This window comes from Bos mutus, chromosome 27 (assembly GCF_027580195.1).
Source record: "Bos mutus isolate GX-2022 chromosome 27, NWIPB_WYAK_1.1, whole genome shotgun sequence".
NCBI classification, from domain to species: domain Eukaryota; kingdom Metazoa; phylum Chordata; class Mammalia; order Artiodactyla; family Bovidae; genus Bos; species Bos mutus.
This window is the reverse complement of record NC_091643.1, coordinates 21057233-21072212: the sequence shown is the minus strand read 5'-3', so window position 1 is coordinate 21072212 and position 14980 is coordinate 21057233. Positions and strand designations below refer to the sequence as shown.

At 42.8% G+C, this 14980-nt stretch overlaps 1 long non-coding RNA gene across 1 annotated transcript in view; it reads left to right on the top strand.

Annotated features, from left to right (window-relative positions):
* Positions 1–14980, top strand: part of LOC106701416 (uncharacterized) — a 53677-nt gene that overhangs the window by 3175 nt on the left and 35522 nt on the right. Inside the window, exon 2 of the long non-coding RNA XR_011462901.1 lies at positions 4968–5066. This is a non-coding gene — a long non-coding RNA (uncharacterized lncRNA). The remainder of the gene's footprint in view (positions 1–4967; positions 5067–14980) is intronic.

Genomic DNA, 14980 nt, shown 5'->3' with positions numbered 1-14980 from the left:
AAAGAGAGGCAAATATAAGCTCTGTGAGAGGAAGATAAGCTAGGGGCAGTGAGAATTCAAAGGAAGAAAAGACAAAAACACAGAGTGGCTTCAGGGAGGAAGAGGCTTTGCAGGATAAGGATTCCAATTTGTGAACAGTGGGGACTTTCCGGACCAAGAGAACAGCATCTGCCAAGGAATGGACGTGGGCGAGGCAGAAGACTTTGAGAGATTTCTTATCCAATCTGACTGGAACATAATTATTGGAGACAAGCCTGGAGATGGCGTGGGGCACTGGACAGGAAAGACTTGCTTTTCAAGTAAACCAGTGGGAGAGGATTGACATTTCTGAACAGCTGAATGACGCTCTCCAAGTTAATTTTTCATTAGCTCTATCTGGATCTTATATCTCAAGTGGATCAGAAAGTGGAAGAAGAAATTTGAGACAAGGAGACAGGCTTAGAGTGTCTAACCCTGGTCCAGGTGGGAGGTCAGGACTTGATAAGGGATGTGGCAGGAGGAATGGAAAGTGTGGATGTTGGATGGATGCTTTGGAAAGAAATCGAGAGGGAGATGTGGGGCCTGGATGCTTCCTGATTAGTGCTGTGGCTGAGGGAGAGGAGGAAAATCAAAGAAAACCAACAAAACTTCTGCCTCAAGAGACTGGTAGAAGGTTGGTGTCATTAGTACAAACAAGGAAGTCAGAGGACTTCATTTGTGGTCTCTGGAGTCTGAAGCGTGGGATAGCCATCTGGTGAATGAAGTTCTCCTGGTAGAGTAGTGTCTGGAGCCACAGGAGAAATGAAAGAACTTGGAGGGGCATGGCGAGGAAGGAGCAAAGACGAGACAAAGACGGGAAAGGTTGGAAACATGGTGGTCTAGGGGAGGCCATGAAACAGAGGAACTCTCTTCCAGACCGTGTGTAACCCAGAGCCATGTGAAAAGGGCTCTCTTAGAGGGAAGGGGGAAGCATTATCAAGAGAATTCCAGGTTTCTGCTAATTCCACACGGTGGGGTATTACATGTGGAGCATTGCATTGCGTATTTGAGACCAGCTTAAACTCCTCGTTACTTTTCTTCTAACAACAGAGGTTTACAGCAGACCCCATGGAAGAAGTAAAGCAAATGGGAGCACAGATGGAGTGGGAAAGAAAGGCTTGACAGGGGTGCAGGGAGGGAAAAGGCGAATTTAGAAGGGGGAGAAGGGTGATGGCCGGTGAGACAGGATGAAATTCCTGCAAGCCATGGGCTGTGCTGGGTCTGCCTGGGAGGCAGCTGGAGTCCCCAAGCCCTCATGGAGGGGACTGCGAGTGTAAGGAGAGAAGGGAAAAAGGTCTTTTGAAAATCTGCTGTGAGGAGCCCCTCTGGATTCTCTCTGTCCCTCTGCTAGAAGATGATACTCTCTGCAAGCCAGTTAAAGTTCACTCTGGCAAGGGAACACGGCCCCACACCTGTCTCTCTTTCCTCCTGAGTGATAATCAGGTCTTTCAATTGCCAACCTGAAATTCTCTCTTCCTTCTCGAAGGTGTGGAAATTCAAGTAATCTGATGGGTTAATCCCCGTCCTGTGATTATGGAATCACATCCTTGTGTCCCAACTTTTTAAAAAACCATTCCCTACATCCCATTCTTCCCTGCCTTTAGTCCTAGGAAGCACTGCTCAGGATAAACCATATTAAATAATTTACAATATTTTATCCCAAGCACTGAATAGATCCTCTCTCTCCCCAGACTGAAGACAGTTGTTTAAAATGACTGCAGATGTCAGAATCTCAACCCACATGGGACTGAGAGTCAAGGGCTCAGGATTGTTATGTTTCTCTGTGCTCAAGTGCTATAGAACTCAGACATCAGGTGTTGAAGAAGGAAAACAGTTTTCCCCCCTTTTATAATATAATTACAGTTAGATGTGCATTCAGTGACAGATACCTTATTGTAAATCTCATTTTTCCCCAATTGTTACTGTTATGAGTTGAACTTGTTCCCATACTGCCCACTCTCCTAAAAGATATGTTGAAATCTTAACCCCCAGGACTTCAGATGTGACCTTATTTGGAAGTAGGATCTTTACAGACGTGACCAAATTTAAATGAAGTCATTAGGGTGGGTCCTGATAGCATCACTGACTCAATGGACATCAGTTTGAGCAAGCCCTGGGAGATGGTGAAGGACAGGGAAGCCTGGTTGGTGCAACTGCAGTCCATGGGGTTGCAAAAGAGTCGGACACGACTGCACGACTGAGCAACCACCACCACCCAAGATGACTGGTGTCCTTATAAAAAGGGGAAATTTGGATCGAAAGACAGATGCACAGAGGGAAGACAGTGTGAAGACACAATGCGAGAAAGGCCATGTAAGTCAAGTGATGTATTTACTAGTCAAGGAAGGCCAAGGATTGCCAGTGCATGCCAGGAGTTGGAAGACAGGAGGAAAGATCCTTCCCTGGAGCTGTCAGAGAGAGCATGTTCCCTGCAGTGCCTGATTTGGGGCTTACAGCCTCCAGCACTGTGAGATGATAAATTTCTGTTGTTTTAAGCTACCCAGTTTTTGGTACAGCCAGCCTTCTGTTTCCAAGACTTTCTATCCGCAGTTTGGTTAAATCCAAGGATGTGAAACCTAGGGATACAGAGGGCCAAATGTGTTTGTTGAACTATATCATTTTATAAGGGACTTGAGCATCCATGGGTTTGAGTATGTGGGGCACTCCTGGAACCCAGCCCCGCTAAGAATGACTGTACTTTATTAGAGCAGCCTAGGAAATTAATACAGTTCCTAAAATAAACATGTTCCAATGAGTAATATATGCTACCACTTCCAGACAGATGATCAAGATTTTTAAAAATCAACTCAAAAGAAACATGACCTCAGAGGCATGTTAATTAATGTCCACCATGCATGTTATGCCAGGCAGTTCACTAGAATAAGAAGGTTATAGTGTCGCTTCACAGAGAAGGCAATGGCACCCCACTCCAGTACTCTTGCCTGGAAAATCCCATGGACGGAGGAGCCTGGTGGGCTTCTGTCTATGGGGTCGCACAGAGTTGGACACGACTGAAGCGACTTAGCAGCAGCAGTAGCAGTGTCGCTTCATTCAGCTCGCCTTAGGAAGAGAAAGGGTCATTCTTTCATCTGTTGCTCCCTGTTTCTCCAATTTTAGGGTCCACATTTAGGGGAAAGTCCCAGTTCCCTGAGTTTGCATAGGCATGGTTGAGAAACTCTTCACCTCCACACCCAGGCAGTGTAAACTAAGTATCTCAAAGCCAACAAAGGATTGTTGTGGGTCCATAGATGCCATTCATGGACATTAGAAGTCACCTTGGTCTCATCTTCTCTGACAAGTGGGACCCTGAGACCCTAAATTACCAACATAACTTGCCAGAGGTCTCATAGAATGTTTTACAGCACTTCTTCTGCGCTTTAAAGGTTGTTCAGTTTTAATGTGAACTCAGCTGTGAGTTAAGGATGTGAAAATGAGAACTATTTGAAGAATTAATTCATCCTACCCACTGCTTGACTTTCTGACTGAGCTGGGGTCAGAGTTGAAAAGCAGCAGAATATTTTACATTGGGAAGGGTCACAAAATAAAAACAAACCCATTGGAAAGATCTGTTTAGTTACCCGAAAGAAAACCTCCTAATGGCACATCCACTTTGGAAGACAGTAGACAATTTCTTAAAATGTTAACTGTAAATTTGTCATAAGGCCCAGCAAATCCATTTCCAGATATCTACCCAAGAGAAATGAAGGTATGTCCACACAACAGCTTGCACACCACTATTCATACAACATTATTCGTAATAGTTAAAAGGTGGAAACAACCCAAATATCCATTAGCAGGTCAATGGATAAACAATAGGTGACATTTCCATACAATGGAATACTATTCAGTAATAAAAAAGCGAAATACTGATACATACGGCAACACGGACGGACTTCAGAAACATTACGCAAAGTGCTAAGTGAAAGAAACCAGACACAGAAGACGAAATGTATGATTCCAGATATATGAAATGTCCAGAGTAGTCAACTTTTCAGAGACAGAAAGTAGTGGTTGCCTATGGTGGAAAGTGGAAAAAGATTTAGAGTGACGATGAACTGTACATGGGCAGGGAGGTGATCTTACTGAGATGATGAAAATATTCTAAAACCGGATTGTGATAATGATTGGACAACTTGATAAATTTACTAAAAAATACTGAATCACATGCTAAAAATGGTTGAAATTTATGCTCAGTAAATTATGCTCAGTAAAGCTGTTTATAAAAAGAGAAAGATGAAATAATATTTAGTCTTTAAAGGGAAAGAAATTCTGATACATGCTGCCTCAAGGGTATTATGCCAAGTAAAGTAAGCCAGTCAATAAAGGACAATTGCTGTATGATTTCACCTGCACGAGGTACCTAGAGTAGTCAGATTCCTAGGGACAGAAAGGAGAATGGTGGTTGCCAGGGCCTTTGGGAAGGGGCAGTGGGGAATTATTGTTTAATGGGTACAGTTTCAGTTTGGGAAGATGAAGAAGTTCTGGAGACGGATGGTGGTGGTGGTTGTACAGCAATGTGAATGTGCTTAATGCCACAGAATTGCACACTGGAAAAAAGTTAAAACAGTCCATTTTATGTTATATGTATTTTATCACACATAGAGAGAGGTCACCTATGTCTCTCTGAGAGACCTGCCAGTGTCTGAAAGATGCAGCAGGTCTGAGAAATCTCATGTATCTTTAGGTCAATGAGCTTAGTCATTCAAAAGGCCATCGGTTTTTAAACTCCCATAGGAGATAGATGGATCCATAATTCTATAACATCACAGAAACTCCAGGCTGTTTGCTGCCAGATAAATCAGGGTTGAGAAAACATCGCATGCTTTACCGTGGTTCAATAGCCCCATCACTGCGACTTTCCCCTTGTCTTCCCCAAGGCAGCTTCGGTTTCGGTTTTACTAGGTCAGTAGGCTTCTGAGTGTCCGACTCTGTGTTGTTAACTTTTACAGAAAGCTTTCTATGGAACGTTACCTCTAAGGCCAGTTGCCAAAACCCAACCATAAGGATGTCATCCCATGGACCATATCTTAGAGGTTTTTACTTACAAGGTAAGCCAGTGCTCTAAATCAAGTTTTCCTGAGTACTTTTCAATGATAGGGGGAAGAAAAGGTGGGGAGGGTTTTTTCCATTTATTTAAAAAGAACATGACATTTGCCATGTAAACCTGTTGAAAAAGTGTTTCCTTTGCATATTCACCCCTGAAGTGAGGTGGACTTATCCCTTGTCCCTTTTCCTTTTTTTTTTTTCATTTTTCTTAGATTCTCATAGGAAATATATCACAAAAGGATCTCAGGACAATTTTTGGGGCACAGAACATTTTACCAATAACCAGCTTTGGCACTTTGCAGGAGTAAAATCCTGTTTTGATACAATACAAGGGACTCTGAGGGGAGGCCTTATTTCTCTCCTTGGTATACCACATGGTGAAACTGAAAAAAAAAAAGCAACTAACCTGCTTCCTCCTTTCAGGTTTCTGAGTGCAAGCACTGAGTCAAGAGACAGATGTTGCTTGATTTCTGCATGGGGTGGGGTGCGGTCATGTTGGGGAGCAAAATAAACCTTCCCATCTAGGGCCTTCAGGTTGTGTGCAGCCTCCTTCTATTTCAGGTCCAGAGTATGTAATTGACACAGAGTATCTGTCTATGCCAACCCTGCACCTTCTACAAACACTGACTCTTACTAGTAAATTACTTCTTCCCAGGTCATAATGTCACAGAATGAACTTTCTCATTTTGCATCAAGTAGTGGGGGAAAGACTTGCCTAGGCAGACCAGTTAATAATCAAGTATAGAAGACTGGAGGGAAAAAAAACAAAAACAAAAAACCAACAACAACAACGACTTATTTGTCTTCGGGATCCTTGGTGTTAAATCTACCAGTTGGCATCACACACAGAGTCACCGGTGCTTCACTTTGTGGAGTCAGGATGATCTGCGTGTGGATTTACATTCCTGACTGGGGCTGGCATATAAGAGTGGTGGCCGTGAGGCTCCTGGAGGGACACTGGTGGAGTGCCCAGGGACCACAGAATGTAGCAGAGTCAACAAGCTTTGCAGCGACTAGTGACTGAGGGAAGGGGGACCCCATGGCTAGGAGAGACAGCAGAGCAAAAGCTTGAGCTAGTTTTCTAGAAAGCCCCAGGCCTTGTTAAGGAATCTTTAAGATAATAACTCTTTTGATTGGCCGTTGGTTTTTTTCCCCGTTTAGAAGTAGCAGTGGTGGTTGGCTGGGAGAGATGTGGAGAGAGCAGGGTAGGAAGGGGGTCAGGAGACACGTGATGGCGCTGATTACAAGTGGGCTTTGTGAGCCGTGGCCAGGGGACACCTGCAGCTCTCCCAGACATGCCTGCCCAGTAGGGGTGGTTTGAATGAGAAAACAGCTTCCAAAAAGATGTAACACAAGAGCATAAAAGGAAAAGAAAACGGTGCATTTGTGAGATGAGGGAATTGTAGAGTTTTATCTCTGATTCTCCTTTAAATAAACCTTTTATTATCTCATATTCTCACCCATAGGTCAGGGCTCACCAGATGACGAGAGAGAGAGGACTCATTACCAGGGCTCCAAGCTGGTGTTTTGCTCAAAAAGGAATTTGCTTTCAAACAGACATGTATTCACTAATCTCTTTTCTTTAAAAAAATAAATAAATAAAACAAACACAAAATCTCTTCCAACTCAGCTGACTAAGTCTGAGTGGGGATGACAGCAGCATTCACTGGCGTGATCCCGCAGAGCAAGCATCCAGAATGAAAATAAATGTGACTTTTCATATCAGGGCATAGTGTTGCTTTGTTCGTAATTCAATTAAAGAACAGGCATTACAATGCTCTTGTATGACAGAGGAGATAATAAAGAGATTCCACATCTACCAGGCTGAAATTCAGCTAAACCTGTGCTTGACAGGTTGCAATCAGTTATCTTAAGAGAGCCAGAGCGGACAGTCCTTGGTGTCCAAAGAGCTATAATTTGGGGAGTGAGGAGAAGCAAAAGAAAAAAATCCCCATGCCTTATATGGTCAACCAGGTTCCTGCTGCTGCTGCTGCTGCTAAGTTGCTTCAGTCATGTCCGACTCTGTGCGACCCCATAGACAGAAGCCCACCAGGCTCCCCCTTCCCTGGGATTCTCCAGGCAAGAACACTGGAGTGGGTTGCCATTTCCTTCTCCAATGCATGAAAGTGAAAAGTGAAAGTGAAGTCACTCAGTCGTGTCCGACCCTCAGCGACCCCATGGACTGCAGCCCACCAGGCTCCTCCGTCCATGGAATCTTCCAGGCAAGAATACTGGAGTGGGGTGCCATTGCCTTCTCCGGGTCAACCAGCTTAGCCCAGATCTATTCCAGATGGTTATTTCTCATATTTGTTGACATTTTTCATAGCTAATCAAGCCTTGATAAATACCGATAGTATGATCATATATGTAAGATATCACTCATCTGTCAATCTATCTATCTGTCTCTCCCTATTAAAATGCTCAGTCACCCAATAAGGTCATCCACTTAAAACTGATTTTAGCAGGACCTGGAAGGAATTAAGTGAGGTGTCATCATCGTCACTTTTGGAAAACCTTCCCTGACTGTGGAAGCTGAGTTAGATGTCCCTTCTTGGCTTCAATTTCCTTGTCTGTAAAACACAATTAGTGATATCTTCCCCAAAAGGTTGTTTTGAAAATTAAATAAGCTAAGTTATGTGAAATGCCTAGTTGAGAACCTGGTGTCTCAGTCCATTCAGGTTGCTATCACAAAGTACCATAGACCAGTGACTTGTAAATATTTCTCACTGTTCTGAAGACTGGGAAATCCATGAGCAAGAAACCAACAGATCCATGGTCTGGTGAGAGCCCACTTCCTGGGTCATAGAAGGCTGTCTCTTTGCTGTAGCCTCACATGGTGGAAGGGGTAAAGGAGCTCTCCGGGGTTCTGTTTATAAAGGCAATAATTCCTGCTCATGAGGGCTCCACTTTCATGACCTCATCATCCCCTCAAAGCCCCCATCTCCTAGTACTATCACTTTGTGGGTTAGGTTTTAATACATGAATTTTGGGGGGACCCAAACAATCAACCTATAGCACCTGGCATACACTCTCAGTAACTGATGGGTAATATTAGAGCATGTACGTGTGTGTGTGTGAAGTCACTTCAGTTGTATCCAACTCTTTGCAACCCTATGGACCATAGCCCACCAGGCTCCTCTGTCCATGGGTTTCTCCAGGCAAGGATACTGGAGTGGGTTGCCATGCCCTTCTCCAGAGGATCTTTCCAACCCAGGGATCGAACCTGCATCTCTTATGTCTCCGACATTGGCAGGCAGGTTCTTTACCACTAGCGCCACCTGGGAAGTCCATCAGAAGCTACATCCATTCATTTATCCATTTGGCACTTTGTTTGAGGACACCCCCTATGCTAAACTCTAAGCAAGGCCTTGATGATGTAGCACTGAGCCAAACAGACCTGCTTCCTGACTTTCTGAATCAGACAGTATAAATGGAGGGGAGGAGGGGAGGTGATGACAGAGCGAAACAGGATCATGTACTTATATTGTGACAGGTACTCCAAAGGGACCATGCTTTGTAAGTTCCCAGTGCAGGAAAATGCTATCATCTAGGAAGTAAAACAAGTCTTCCTTTTGAATTGACAACGTTGCTGAGTTTGCAAAGATAAATGTGGATGTGGGAGGTGGGACATGAGACAGAAGCAGGATGTGGGAAAGGATGTCTGTTCTGTTGTGGTTTAATTTCATACTCTTGGAGGAGCAGGAGATGTGCTGGTGTGAACTTAGCAGAGTAAGTTCCTCCAGTGCCTTTTCTGGCATCAGTTGCCATCCTCTGGTGTCTCAGGGATGGGTATGGAGGGAACACAGACAATGCAAGGGAGAGATGGTTTAGGGGTCTGTGAGGAAGCCACGTGGGTGGGGATTATGGAGGCAAATAGGAAGGATCCAAGGCGATCATGGAGTTAACACAAAGAGCCGCAGACTGAGGGGCAGTGGAGCTCCGTCTTGGCCCCAGCTAGCAGTCCTAGTTTACAGATGAGAAAACTGAACTTCAAGAAGGTTGTGTATTTACCCAGGAAATAACACCTGGTAGGTGGTAAAGTGAAGTGAAAGTTGCTCAGTCATGTCCAGCTCTATGCAACCCCGTGGACTGGAGCCCATCAGGCTCCTCTGTCCCGTGGTTTTCCAGGCAAGAGTACTGGAGTGGATAGCCATTCCCTTCTCCAGATCTTCCCAACCCAGGGATAGAACCCTGGTCTCCCACACTGCAGGAAGATTCTTTACTGTCTGAGCCACGAAGACTCAGACTAAAATCCAGACCTTTTTATTCCAGGTCTCTTGCCTATACCACAAGTGGAAGGATTTGAAGAAATAATTGCTGACGTCCCTTCTGTATCTTAATTTCACTATTATGAATGATCTTCACAGTACCTCTTTAATAATAAAAAGGAAAAGAAAGCAAAGAAGGAAAGGTAAGGTAAATAAGGATGGAAGGAAGGAAAGAGAGAGAGAAGCAATAAAGACACACAGAGATAGAAAAAAGAAAAAGAAGATAAGAGAAAAGAAAAAAAAATCATAAATTTTATCTGTGACTTTTCTACTTTGGAGCATGTCCAACTTAATCATTTAAAGAGCCGTTAAAATCCACATCAGAGTGCTCACCAGTTGAATATTCCAGCCCTCTGTCAGGGCACTCACTAGAAGAGAAGCTAGACGTCCCTGCTGTATTATCATAATGGTTATTCCAGCCAGTGCTTGGTTATCGGTGCCAAATGCGGGGCAAGCCGTGGAGGCACGAACCCCTGAGATAGTTCATCACGGTTCTGACTCATTACTTCCAATATCCTTGAAGCGCCAAAAGCAGCCAGGGTGGAGGTTTCTGCTGTGTTTCATTTCGTTAACCGCTTCTGCGTATTGTGTTGAGCCTGTAGGTTCAGAAAGGAAACATAACACATGGCAAAGAAACAGTTTTCTTTGCACTGGAGCAGAGAGCAAGTTAATCACCTGGCCAATATTAGCGTCTTGAGTGTAGGTGATGCCTTGTCCTTTTATTTTTTTAATTGGAGGATAATTACTTTATGTTGGGATGGTTTCTGCCATACATCAGTGTGAATCGGTCACAGGTATACATGTCCTATGTTTATTTCTGTTTCTCTGTTAGAAGAAAGGAATCATGATAAAAGTTGTGCTTTATGGTTCTAATGGAATTTAAGTATTTTTTAAAATGTTATGCCAGTTATTATATACACATCCATAGGTATGCATGCATCCCCTCCATTCTGAACACCCCTCCCACATCCATCCCCACCCTCTTTGTCCTTTTATTTTTGGCAGCAAACCTCCTTTTGGCTAGTCTTGGTAGAAGGCAAATATGCTTCTCCTCAAAACCTTTTCGGCATTTCCCTTTTCCCGAAGCCACGGCGACCAGACACTGCTCTTCAGGCCAATGTCTGCCTCACTGCCCTCCCCTGTCACCCACACGCACACTTTTTCGTTTATACTTTTATAAAAAATTTGGATGCGTTGCCCGTTAAATACAAAATCAAGGGCCCCAAGTTGTTTATTTCTGTTTCTCTGTTAGAAGAAAGGAGTCATGATAAAAATTGTGCTTTGCGGTTGTAATGGAATTTAAATATTTTTTTGAATGCTATGCCAGCTATTCTATTCTGTTTATTATTTATTTTTCGGCCGTGCTGTGCTACACTTGGGGTCTCAGTTTCCCAACCAGGGGCTGAACCCATGTCCCTGCAGTGGAAGCGTGGCATCTTAACCACTGGACTGTCAGGGAAGTCTGAATTTAAATATTTTTTAAACAAAATGTTGATAAGAGTTATCTATCTCTTCCTCACCAAAAAAAAAAAACACCCTCATTTTATAAAACAAATGTTTAAAAAAGTTGAATCTTCCCTCCCCCACCCCCCACTGCGTATAGAGACTCAGGAATGACATCGAAACTTGTTGTTTGTAATACATAGCAACAGCTCCCAGGCTCACTGTGGTGTAGAAAGAGCAAGCTAATAACTAAAGTTGAGATATTCTGATGTGATACTACATACAAAAATAAATTGTCTCTAAAAACAGCATGTTAATAGTGCACTTATTTTTAACCAAAGTTACACTAAAACAGAAGGATCTTCTCAACACTTATCCCAAATTCCATCATATAAGTATTTCCAAGTGCTGGAGGAATATCTAGAAATGTACAGATCAGAAAGTATAGTGGATTTATAAAATAGTTGAGAGAAAACGAGGTCAGTTCTTACTAGAATACAAACTACTTCAAAGGAAACTGAACACCTTTTAAGGAGGAGGAGACTGTCTTTCGGGTACTAGGTTATCAGAATATGGTTCTATTCAGAAATGTTATCTGTGTGTCATGGAATCCCCAGTCTAAGATATGACTCAAGACTGGGTACGCTGGATCATGTCAGTTATGTTGGTGGGGAGTAACCTCCTTTACCCTAGAAAAGATACAGTTTTAAGAAGAGGCATTATTGCCATTTGTGATGCTAACCCCTTGTTCAGAATACAGACATATCCCTAGTTCCTCTTAATAACCTATGATGTGCGTATAGACTGTGCATTTATATTCACATTTTTGAATACACACACACACACACACACACACACACACAGTCTGTATCCTTCAAGGTTAGCAAATTCTGTACAGTTTCCAACTACTTTGCGAAGTAAAATTTTATTTTACTTTCTCCAAATGCCGTCATTTTCTGTCTCCAAAGCGTGACCCTAGGTCCCCTTTGGGCTTCAGGGAAGCTATTCATATTCTTTCACTACTCTTGGAAGTTTTCCTTAAATATCTCTCTATCTCCCCCTAAGATTCAGTACACAAATTTATCTTAGACACACTCCCTTAAATCTGTCATCATTGACAGAATGTGTTTACCCTTCCAATGAATTTTTCCTTCCATATTTTCTTTTCTAATCAGTTCTACCTATAAAGCTCTTTCTCACCCCATCCCCACTATCTACATTCTATTCATTCTCCAAGTTAATTTTTAGGTCATTCCCCCACTCCCCCCACCATGCCCTTTCTCTCTTAATCCAGTCTACTAGCAACTCCTATACCATTCCTATTGTTCCCCTTTCATGCTCCTTCATTGTTCTTAATTATTTTAGAGTTTTCTCTCTTGCTCTTGCCTCAACAGTGAGAGATTAAAACCCAGATACCCTGATTTACACTTGCTTTGTACCCTCTCTTAACCTGTATGAATAAGCTTTGCATCTAAGAAGAACCATAAACCATATTTTAGAGTCTTTGATGGTTTCCCTGTCAATGTTTGTCAAAAAAAAATTTAGTCTGTCTGTCCTCTTACCTAGTTTATTCTCCACCTGGATCACTTTTGTTACATCTATACACACAAGGGCACCTATGATAACCATGGACACTGGTTATCTCAATATGGAGAAGTGGAAACGGAATTCAGAGGATTCAGTGGATTATCATGCTGGCAGATGAAGAACTTGCAGCATCTACAGACTTCATGCAGGTGTTTGACTAAAAATATTATGGTATTTTTGGGTGAAAGGGAAGTAAGTTGTGTTGAGTCTGAGCCATATCTGGATCCTAGAAGCGGTTGTTACTCATTTTGAATTAACTCACTGGCCTTCTGGATTCTATATACTATATACTAGACTGATCTGATCTGATCTGATACAGTCTCACAAGCTTGTCCTGTCACAAGCAACAGGACTGATCTTCATGGTGCTGATGCAGTCTGAGTTCTCTGCCCTGGTCAAACCCTCCATGCATACCCAGGTCTCATCACCACTTTTCTGAGCCAGGGACCTCATCTTTTCCTTATGTAATTTCTATCATTACAAGCTGAAGGGAAGCCTTGTTATGTGTTATGGTAACACATAACAAGGTGATGTGTTACCAAAAAAAGTCAGTACAATCTTAGCCTCATTGCAACTTCGGGTGGTGGCATGCTGGGCAGAGCTAAATTCTAGCAGAGCCAAGAGCCTGGACACTGTTGATAAGAAACAGCTTAAAAGACTGGAAGCTGTATCACCCAGAAAAGAGGATGTGATGCAGAGAGGGAGCAATAGGATTCTATTTTTATCTATACGAGTTGGGAGGTGATGTGGAAGTGGGGCTTTGCTTATATGAAAGCTATGACTAGTGAGGTTAACTTATACGGAGGCTCTCTACATTTAAAAATGGAAGGAACTGCTTTGTAACTGGTGAGCACACTCTTAACACTTGTCAGATTTAAGGACTTGTGTTCAGATGATTAATCGAGTTATAATGAAAGAGATGCCTGCATTACATGAAACTAGAGAGACACAAATCAATTGCAAATCCAGCCTTCTTTTAATCTATGATGGTTTCCAATTTACTTAAGCCTTTCAAGAGATACAGCACCTAGAAAACAAGTAAGATTTTGGTTTCATCTGTACAGATGAAAAGCTTTTATGCAAGCTTTTGGGAGGGGGAGAATGGAAAGGGGGAAGGTTTGTCCAATATCAACCTGGATGGTTTTGTTTTAGTAGGTCCATCTTGAAAACAACTGTCTTTCACAAGGCGGTACAAATTTTGTTCCCTCCTTCACAACTGGGACATAACTCAGCACATTCCCCCTTCACTATTCATGGGGGATTGGTTCCAGGACCCCCACAGATACGAAAATCCATAGATGCTCAAGTCTTCTATGTAAAACCCAGTAGTACTGTCAGCCTTCTGTATTCATGTGTCCTGCATTTGTGAATTCAGCCAACCTTGGTTGAATTTTGACTATAAGTACACCAGGATTTCAGGCATTCTAAAACCTTCAAAAGTTTGAAAAATAATGTTTGGTTGCTTTTCCATGTTAATTGACAGTGACTTGGAGTACCAAATAATTATGTCTCTAGCCTTATCTGAAAAATGAGAGTGCTAATGGTACCTTCCTCATAGAGCTGTTTTTAACAGAAAATGAAATAATACTTGGAAAGCACCTAGCACAGTGTGGACGTGGGAAGTTTCAGCCATTGTGAGGAGTGTACAGTTGGCCCTTGAATGTACAGGTTTAAACAGCACTGGTCCACTTTTATGTGAACTTTTTTCCATAAATATATTGGAAAAATTTTTGGAGATTTGCAACAATTTGAAAAAACTTGTAGATGAACCATGTAGCCCAGTGAAATGAAGAAAAGAAAGTGAAGTCACTCAGTCATGTCTGACTCTTGCAACCCTCATGGACTGTAGGCTACCAGGCTCCTCAGTCCATGGAAATTTTCCAGGCAAGAGTACTGGAATAGGTTGCCATTTCCTTCTCCAGGGGATCTTCTCGACCCAGGGATTGAACCTGGGTCTCCTGCATTGCAGGCAGATGCTTTACTGTCTGAGCCACCAGGGAAGCACTATGTAGCCTAGAAATATCGATAAATATGATACAGTATTGTAAGTACTGTGTGTAAATACTCCTTTGAGGGATTTTCTTAACATTTCAAGATATAATAGTTCTATCACTCCCAAAATTTCCCTCATGCCCCTTTGTGACCATTCTGTCATCTCTCAGTTCAGTTCAGTTCAGTTCAGTCACTCAGTGATGTCTGACTCTTTGCGATCACATGAATTGCAGAACGCCAGGCCTCCCTGTCCATCACCAGCTCCCAGAGTTCACCCAAACTCATGTCCATTGAGTTGGTGATGCCATCCAGCCATCTCATCCTCTGTCGTCCCCTTTTCCTCCTGCCCCCAATCCCTCCCAGCATATCAGACTCTTTTCCAATGAGTCAACTCTTCACAAGAGGTGGCCAAAGTATTGGAGTTTCAGCTTTAGCATCAGTCCTTCCAATGAACCAGGACTGATCTCCTTTAGAATGGACTGCTTGGATCTCCTTGCAGTCCAAGGGACTCTCAAGAGTCTTCTCCAACACCACAGTTCAAAGGCATCAATTCTTTGGTGCTCAGCTTTCTTCACAGTCCAACTCTCACATCCATACATGACCACTGGAAAAACCATAGCCTTGAC